The sequence below is a fragment of the Suricata suricatta genome, chromosome 8, assembly GCF_006229205.1.
Source record: "Suricata suricatta isolate VVHF042 chromosome 8, meerkat_22Aug2017_6uvM2_HiC, whole genome shotgun sequence".
NCBI lineage: Eukaryota > Metazoa > Chordata > Mammalia > Carnivora > Herpestidae > Suricata > Suricata suricatta.
Window position 1 is genome coordinate 75806788 of NC_043707.1, and position 7200 is coordinate 75813987.

The following is a 7200-nucleotide window of genomic DNA, read 5'->3' on the forward strand; positions in this document are numbered from 1 at the left end:
CTGAAATTACAGATAGGCAGGTAGCCAGTGATATATGGAGAGAAATATTTATTGCAACCTCGGCCTATGTTTGATGGGCAACAAATACTCTTTCACTAGTAGTTTAGCTTTTGGCTATTGTAGTACATGGTCTTGTAATTGTGACTTGCATGGCAACCTGATGCTGCGTCTGCTTAGCTATCATGTTGCTGCATTTATTTTATTTTTTTCAGATTTTGTTTGTGTACTTGCTCCTGAAATCTAGTTCACGGATCTCCTTGAGGTTCAATGACTTTGCCTCTTGTAATGGTTAGAGGAGCATATAACATGATGTGGGTATTTCTCACTAGTACAAGTGTCATATATACATATATATATATATATTTAAAAAGAATTTTTATTTTTTGCAGGCTTTATCACATATATTTATATTTCTTTCTAGATTAAAAAATATGCATTACATATTCAATGGCAGAAGAGATCATAATCCAAGTAAGTCATTTCATACGACTCACATACTCTTCTATCCCCCTGGCCCAAAAAATGACCTTCCTGTTCTGTTTCTGGATGGGGAAGAAATCCAGGAAGGAAGTGTACTCATCAGCTCCCACATCCGCAAATTTCGGATCTACGTCAGTGGTGCGCCCTGCACACTGTGCGTTCAGCACGTCAGAACAGTATCTGGATGGCAATATTAAATGCCTTGCTGCTTAAAACATCTTTCTGAACTCAGATTATTGAACATTATATCCAATTTTGAGGACGATTTTGCTCACGTGAAATCAGTTTTTCCAAGTTTAGAAATGCAACATTCTTAGTCTAAATGTTGCACAGTGATGATTTTCAATGATTAGAAACACATTCATACTATAGTATGTCTGGACCCTAGAATCCCTCATTTACAGCCCATTTTTCTCTAGCGACACTCTGGCTGTATTACATTTCTCATTCTCATGTGCTCTTGGTCAATAGACTGTCATTATCAGAATAAAGTTCTTTACATTTAACTGAATTTTGAACTTATGAAACATACACAAATCTACCTGAAAACTGATATGAAAAAAAGTGAATGGAATTTAAAGTGTTCTTCACTTCTTTGGATTTTACAAAGTCATTTATGTAAAAATGCCTTTTATATGTGTTCCACATTTACCATTTTCTTTTCTTTCTTTTTTTCTTTCTTAGCACAAACCACCTGTGCAAAGTCATGGGAGTTTTCAACGTATTAGATATCATCAAAATATTAAATTTTTAAAAATGTTTTATTTATTTTTGAGAGAGAGAGAGAGAGAAATAGCGTGAGCAGGGGATGGTCAGAAAGAGGGAAATGCAGAATCCAAAGACAGGCTCCTGGCTCTGAGCTAGCTGTCAGCACAGACCCCGACGCAGGGCTCAAACTCACGAACCCTGAGATCATGACCTGAGCCAAAGTTGGATGCCCAAATGACTGAGCCACACAGGCTCCCCGATAATCAAAATATTAGATTGGAAAAAAGATGAAAGGAATATCATGGAGATCGGCAGTTTTATTTCCTCATGGAAACAAACAAAACACATGAACTCTTTACTGATCTATTGCACTTCATTGAATAAAGCTATTACCGCGTGTAGTTTTAAAAAATGGCAGTTTCTAAGTATTTGTGAAGGAAATGTACTTTAGACTGACATTTGGGTACATTTTTCTGTATCTCCTACTCAGCCTGTCCATTCTTCAAGTAAATGTTTATTTGGATAAAACCTCTGTGTCAAACTCTGGAATATAACTTTGAACGTTCATTAGGAGTTGACACTGTTATTGAGTATACAACCTAACTCCTTTGTCCTTCAGCAACATTCCCCATTTTATTTTTTTATGTTTTTAAAAAATTTATTTTGAGAGAGAGAGAGTATGGGGGTAGGAGAGAGAGAATCCAAAGTGCTGTCAGCTCAGAACCTGCCAGGGGGCTTGATCTCAGGACCTGTGAGATCATGACTGGGGTGGAAATCAAGAATTGGAGGCTTAATTGAGCCACCCAGGCACCTCTCCCCATTTTCAAATATATCTTTAAATGTACTTTTACTACTAGGACTGCAGTGTGATTAGGCCCCTTTTCTTTTCTTTTTCCTTTCCTTTCCTTTCTTTTTCCTTTCCTTTCCTTTTTTCTTTCCTTTCCTTTCCTTTCCTTTCCTTTCCTTTCCTTTCCTTTCCTTTCCTTTCCTTTCCTTTCCTTCTTTCCTTCCTTTCCTTTCCCTTTCTTTCGTTTTCTTTCTTTCTTTCTTTCTTTCTTTCTTTCTTTCTTTCTTTCTTTCTTTCTTTCTTTCCTTCCTTTCTTTCTTTCTTTCTTCTCTTCTTGGCTTTAAACTGATACAACCAGTAGCCCACCTGTTACTTCTTATCTGGTAGTCTTACCACTTCCTGCCTCCTATGAAAAGTCCTAAGACACTTTCAAACAGGTGTACATTTGGTGAAGTTACTTTTCCCCTGTTGAATCATAATCACAAACTAGAATTAGAAATTAAATGAGAATTTGAAATGTAATTAGAAATGTATCATTCATAAATCTGCCAAATGTGAGATAGATTTTCCAACTTGTATATTCAGAGAAATACATCTCCATGTGCTGTCCAAATGAACAAAAGTCATGAAGGAATATTTCTTTAACTCTGGAAGCAAGAGAGGAGTTCAGAGTTATACATGGCAGTCTGGGAGAAAAAAAAGAGATAATGATAGATAACCTAATATCCATTTTCAAGATTTTGCATCTATCAACACTGTACACTTTATTGAAATTTTATCAGTTTGTAGTATATAATCTGCACTGATCTATACATAAATGGATTTAGCTTCTAAAATTTCAGAACATGTATGTTTTTTCATCCAAATAGTTAATACTTATTACAAAGATGTTCATGTTTTATGATTCTCTTTTGGAATAATGCCTTCAGAGGCAATTTATGTACCACACAAAAAAATCAGTTCTCATTTCAACCAGTGAGCAATGTGCTAGGAGTTGAAATAGAATGATGGCAGTGGCTTGATTCCTGACCTTGAGAAGCTTGTGGTCTAGTAGGAAGATCAGCCTTATAAACAGATGATGTCACTAAAGTGCGGTGAAGGCCAGAGCCAAGGGTGTGCACACATGGGTTTTGATCCCATGTGGACTGTTTGGTTTGTTTACTCATCTGAGTCACTGAACAAGGCTACAAATAACTCATGCCTGTTTTCAAAACCAAACTCTTCTCAAAAATTACAATTTCCTGTTGAGGATGTTCAAAGGAAGATTTAGGCACGTTTTCATGAGAAAGCTAGCACTGTGGCTTAAATATAGAAAGCGCTAGAAAACTCCTGATGCAGTACAGCACACAAAGCATGAGGTGGGTGGGGTGTGTAGGGAGGGCAGAGGTGCTGGCTCAGTAGATGTCTAATCTCGCGTGGAGGTTAACTCTTGAGTCTTTACTTTTACGTGCTGATGGTCTTTGATCTTCAGTCACTCACTTGATTCATCATTTATACATGACTCATTGATAGGTGAATCGGGCTGGACTGCTAATCAATGTTTACTTGAGTGGATCTGATGCTCTCTTTCCCAAATGTTTGTTTACTCACCATGGAGGCAGGGCCCGTGCTCCTCAGCAACCTTCTAATGCGGAAAGGTCGCACGACTCTTTGGTACTTGTTGATACCTCTGTGTACTCTATAGCAATGTCATCTAAAACATTATCATTTCCCCAGAGGACTTGTGTTTACTGATCTTGAGGCATCCTAGAAACTTATTTTTAAAAATGAAATATTGCATTTAAAGCAAGCCACCGAAATATTGTTTAGACCATATCAAGGAACATTTTGATGTTGATGTTTTCATTCTACTTCAATATCAAATACACTTCAAAGTATACCATTTTAATATGCGACAGAAAACTTTCATCATGAACACATTTCTAAAATTACTTAAGATTTTAGAACAAGTGTAACTTGGAGACTCCAGGCTTTTTATTTGAGTTAACTGTGCCTTTTCAAGCAACCTTTTCTTGTAGACCTTTATATGTTTCCTCTAAATTCTTCTGATATTGAAAGTACCCTAATGATTCTGATATCCCCCCGCCCCGTCTCTAATTACTGTATGCCACTGAGGTAGGTAAACTTATTTTCATTCTTCAAGTATATTTCCCCATTTCAATTCTTTGCTTTTCTTTACACTCAAGTTCCCAGTCTAAGCGAAATTAATCTGTTCTATCGAGGGACATTTGAATATTATAGTTTGTCATATAATTCAAGGCATATTTGTATATTTATTGTTCTGTGAAACGTTTTGTTTTTCTTCTGAATTTGTCCTCTAAATCTGGTTTCTGGCATGATTACTAAAGTAAAACAAAACTGGATTTTTCAGACATTTTATGGGTATAATCTGTTATTTGCTTTTACTAACTTTACTCAGATTTCTGTCATGGAAAGGGTATCTGAGATAAGCAAGCTTTCTAGTTTTAAAGAAGAACAAATAAATGATATTTGGGCATTTCACAATTGTTTTTTTTTTTTGTATAGTACATGGAAAGATGAAAAAATCATTGTAACAGAATACATTTTTTTCTTCTAAGATGGCTATTTTTTTCTTTTTAAAAGGCTTTGTGCCAAATTGTTTTGTTCATGAAGTAAAGAAAAAAAAAAACGCTACCTACTCTGTGGACAAGATAAACATACTATCCAGAGTTTATAATGGAAATAAAAGTGAATCACATCATCCTTTAAGGAAAAAAAAACCTGAAAGTGGCTCTTCCTGCTACTGGTTTTATCCAGCAGTAAAGAGAAATCCCTGCAAGTGTTGTTTACACAGTACAAAATCCTTATAAAGTCATAGTGGAACCAGTGAGCTTCTGACCCAGCCTTTAGGGCTCCTTAAACACCTGTGGATTTATGGAGTTCAGATGTCTACAAGGGCATGTATGGAAGTTCATTCAGAAACCTGGAGCCCAAATAAAATGATCTGTTGACATGGGCAAGCTGTTTTGCTCCTCTGTGGTCCAATCAGTCTTTTAAACTAGAAAAGAGATTAAGATTTAAGCATGTGCTCTTAAGAAAGAAAGAAAGAAAGAAAGAAAGAAAGAAAGAAAGAAAGGGAAAAGGATGCTCTTTAAATAATTAGATCTAACAAAGTTAGCAAGGAAATGCAGGTGTATTTTCTTATATTTTGTTATGTGATTTAGATCCATTAATCTTCAAATTTATTTTTAAATTTAAATTTATAAAAGCCAGATCATCAGGGGATTTAGAGTCTGACATTATGTATGTAAGTAGCCGCTGGCAGGTATGCACAAACATCTGGTAAGGGGAACTGGCCCTTTTATACTGAAGACCCACACAATTTAAAACGTGAAAACCTATACCCTTTAGAAACTTATACTCCTTAAAAATGATCAAATATAGCCACAAAGTTGTCTTAATTAACTCCATCACAATTGCTTTCTTTGGGGGATTTGATTTAGTCTTTTGAAAATCCGAGACACCATGATTTAGAAAACTCCAGTCTTATTCTAAAGAGTTTCAAATGAACTTATCTTATAATTGTTAAACATGTGTCTCCATTTCCATGTCTTTTAAATGTTTTATGAAAGGAAATATGCTTGAGAATACCTTGTTTAAACTCAAACTTCAAGTTACATTCAATGCAAAAAATAACCTAGTCAACATCTCTCGTACTTTTGTACTCTAATCATCGTATATGGAAACTAACGTTCTCTTTCTTGATTCTTTATACATTGCTAACACTTATTTTTTTCTTCTAGAAAAGAATATATATTCCTATGCAGGCTTGGGTTTTATTTAGGATTATCACTAAGAGGAAGAATTACCTTGGAATAGAAATAGCTATTTATCAGATAATGATTGCCTCAAATATATATTGTTCTGCTCCTCCTCCACTTTTAAATTTACCCCAGGAATATTCTGTTATTTGTCAATATATTCCAAATGTTTCTAAAAAGGTGCTTGAGAAGTTATCTTGGCTGCTTTTTACTCTTCCTGACTGATTCGTCTATCCTATCTTGTTAGGATGCAACAATCATGATTTTTTTTAATGAGTTAAAGAAGATTCAATAAGAAATGCACTGATTACTCTTAATTTGAACTTAAAGATCTAAAGAATGTTCCACAAGAGGCTGCAGAAAGCTGATACAGTTTTAGGAAAAATTCTATGCCATCACCATTAGATTTGGGTTCAGGTTTCATAAAACACCTGATGAAGGGGCGTCTGGGTAACTCATTCGGGTAAGCCTCTGACTTGGGCTCAGGTCATGATCTCATGGGTCTGTTTGTGAATTCCAGCCCCACATCTGGCTCTCTGCTGTCAGTGCAGAGCCTGCTTCAGATCCTCTGTTTCCCTCTCTCTCTCTCTCTGCCCCTCCTGCCTGCACTCTCTCATTCTCTCTCTCTCAAAAGAAATTCATTTAAGCATTAAAAAAACCCACACACACCTGATGGAGAGTTGTTTTATTGGTGAGTCCAGGTCCTGAGGACAGTTTGTTCCTCCTTTAGGTATCATGTGATTGTCCACTTTCTACAGTAAGTTTGGAGACAAGCCAGATAAGAAGAACAACCCCACAGACTTAGGTAAATTCAAACACACACACACACACACACACACACACACACATATATATATATATATATATAGGAGAGAGCCGGAGAAGTCAAGGAGGAGATGGTAATCGATTTAAATAAAAAGAGAGTGGCATATAATAAGTCTCCATGTGCTTAATATAAAAGACAAGGATGTGTATGATGAAGGTGTAAGGCTTAAAATGATAATTAATAGGAAGGAGTAGGAAGGAATTATTTATATCACATCTAGAAAGAGAACGTTAGCTAATATCTGCTGTGTTCATAAATATGAAGCAAAGATGTATTCATGCTATGATATATTTTAACAGTTTTATAATTGCTATTATTCTATTAGCATAAAGCACTGAAAGTGATAGAAACACGAGTTTAAAGGAGCTGAAATAAATATATCATTGTACGTCAACTATACTTCAATGATAATTTTTTTAAAAAGTAAAGGAAAAATGCACAGTAAATTGTTACAGCCTGAAGTGGAGATTTCTGGCTAATTCAGGCATTTTTGCTTCATCTTCAGAATCAAGCACACCAAGCAAGGTATAAATGGCTATTTGCCTCATTTGTTTCTAATAATTACTATGTGTAAGTTAAAAACAAAAAGAAACAGATAGTGATTATATATTTTTGAA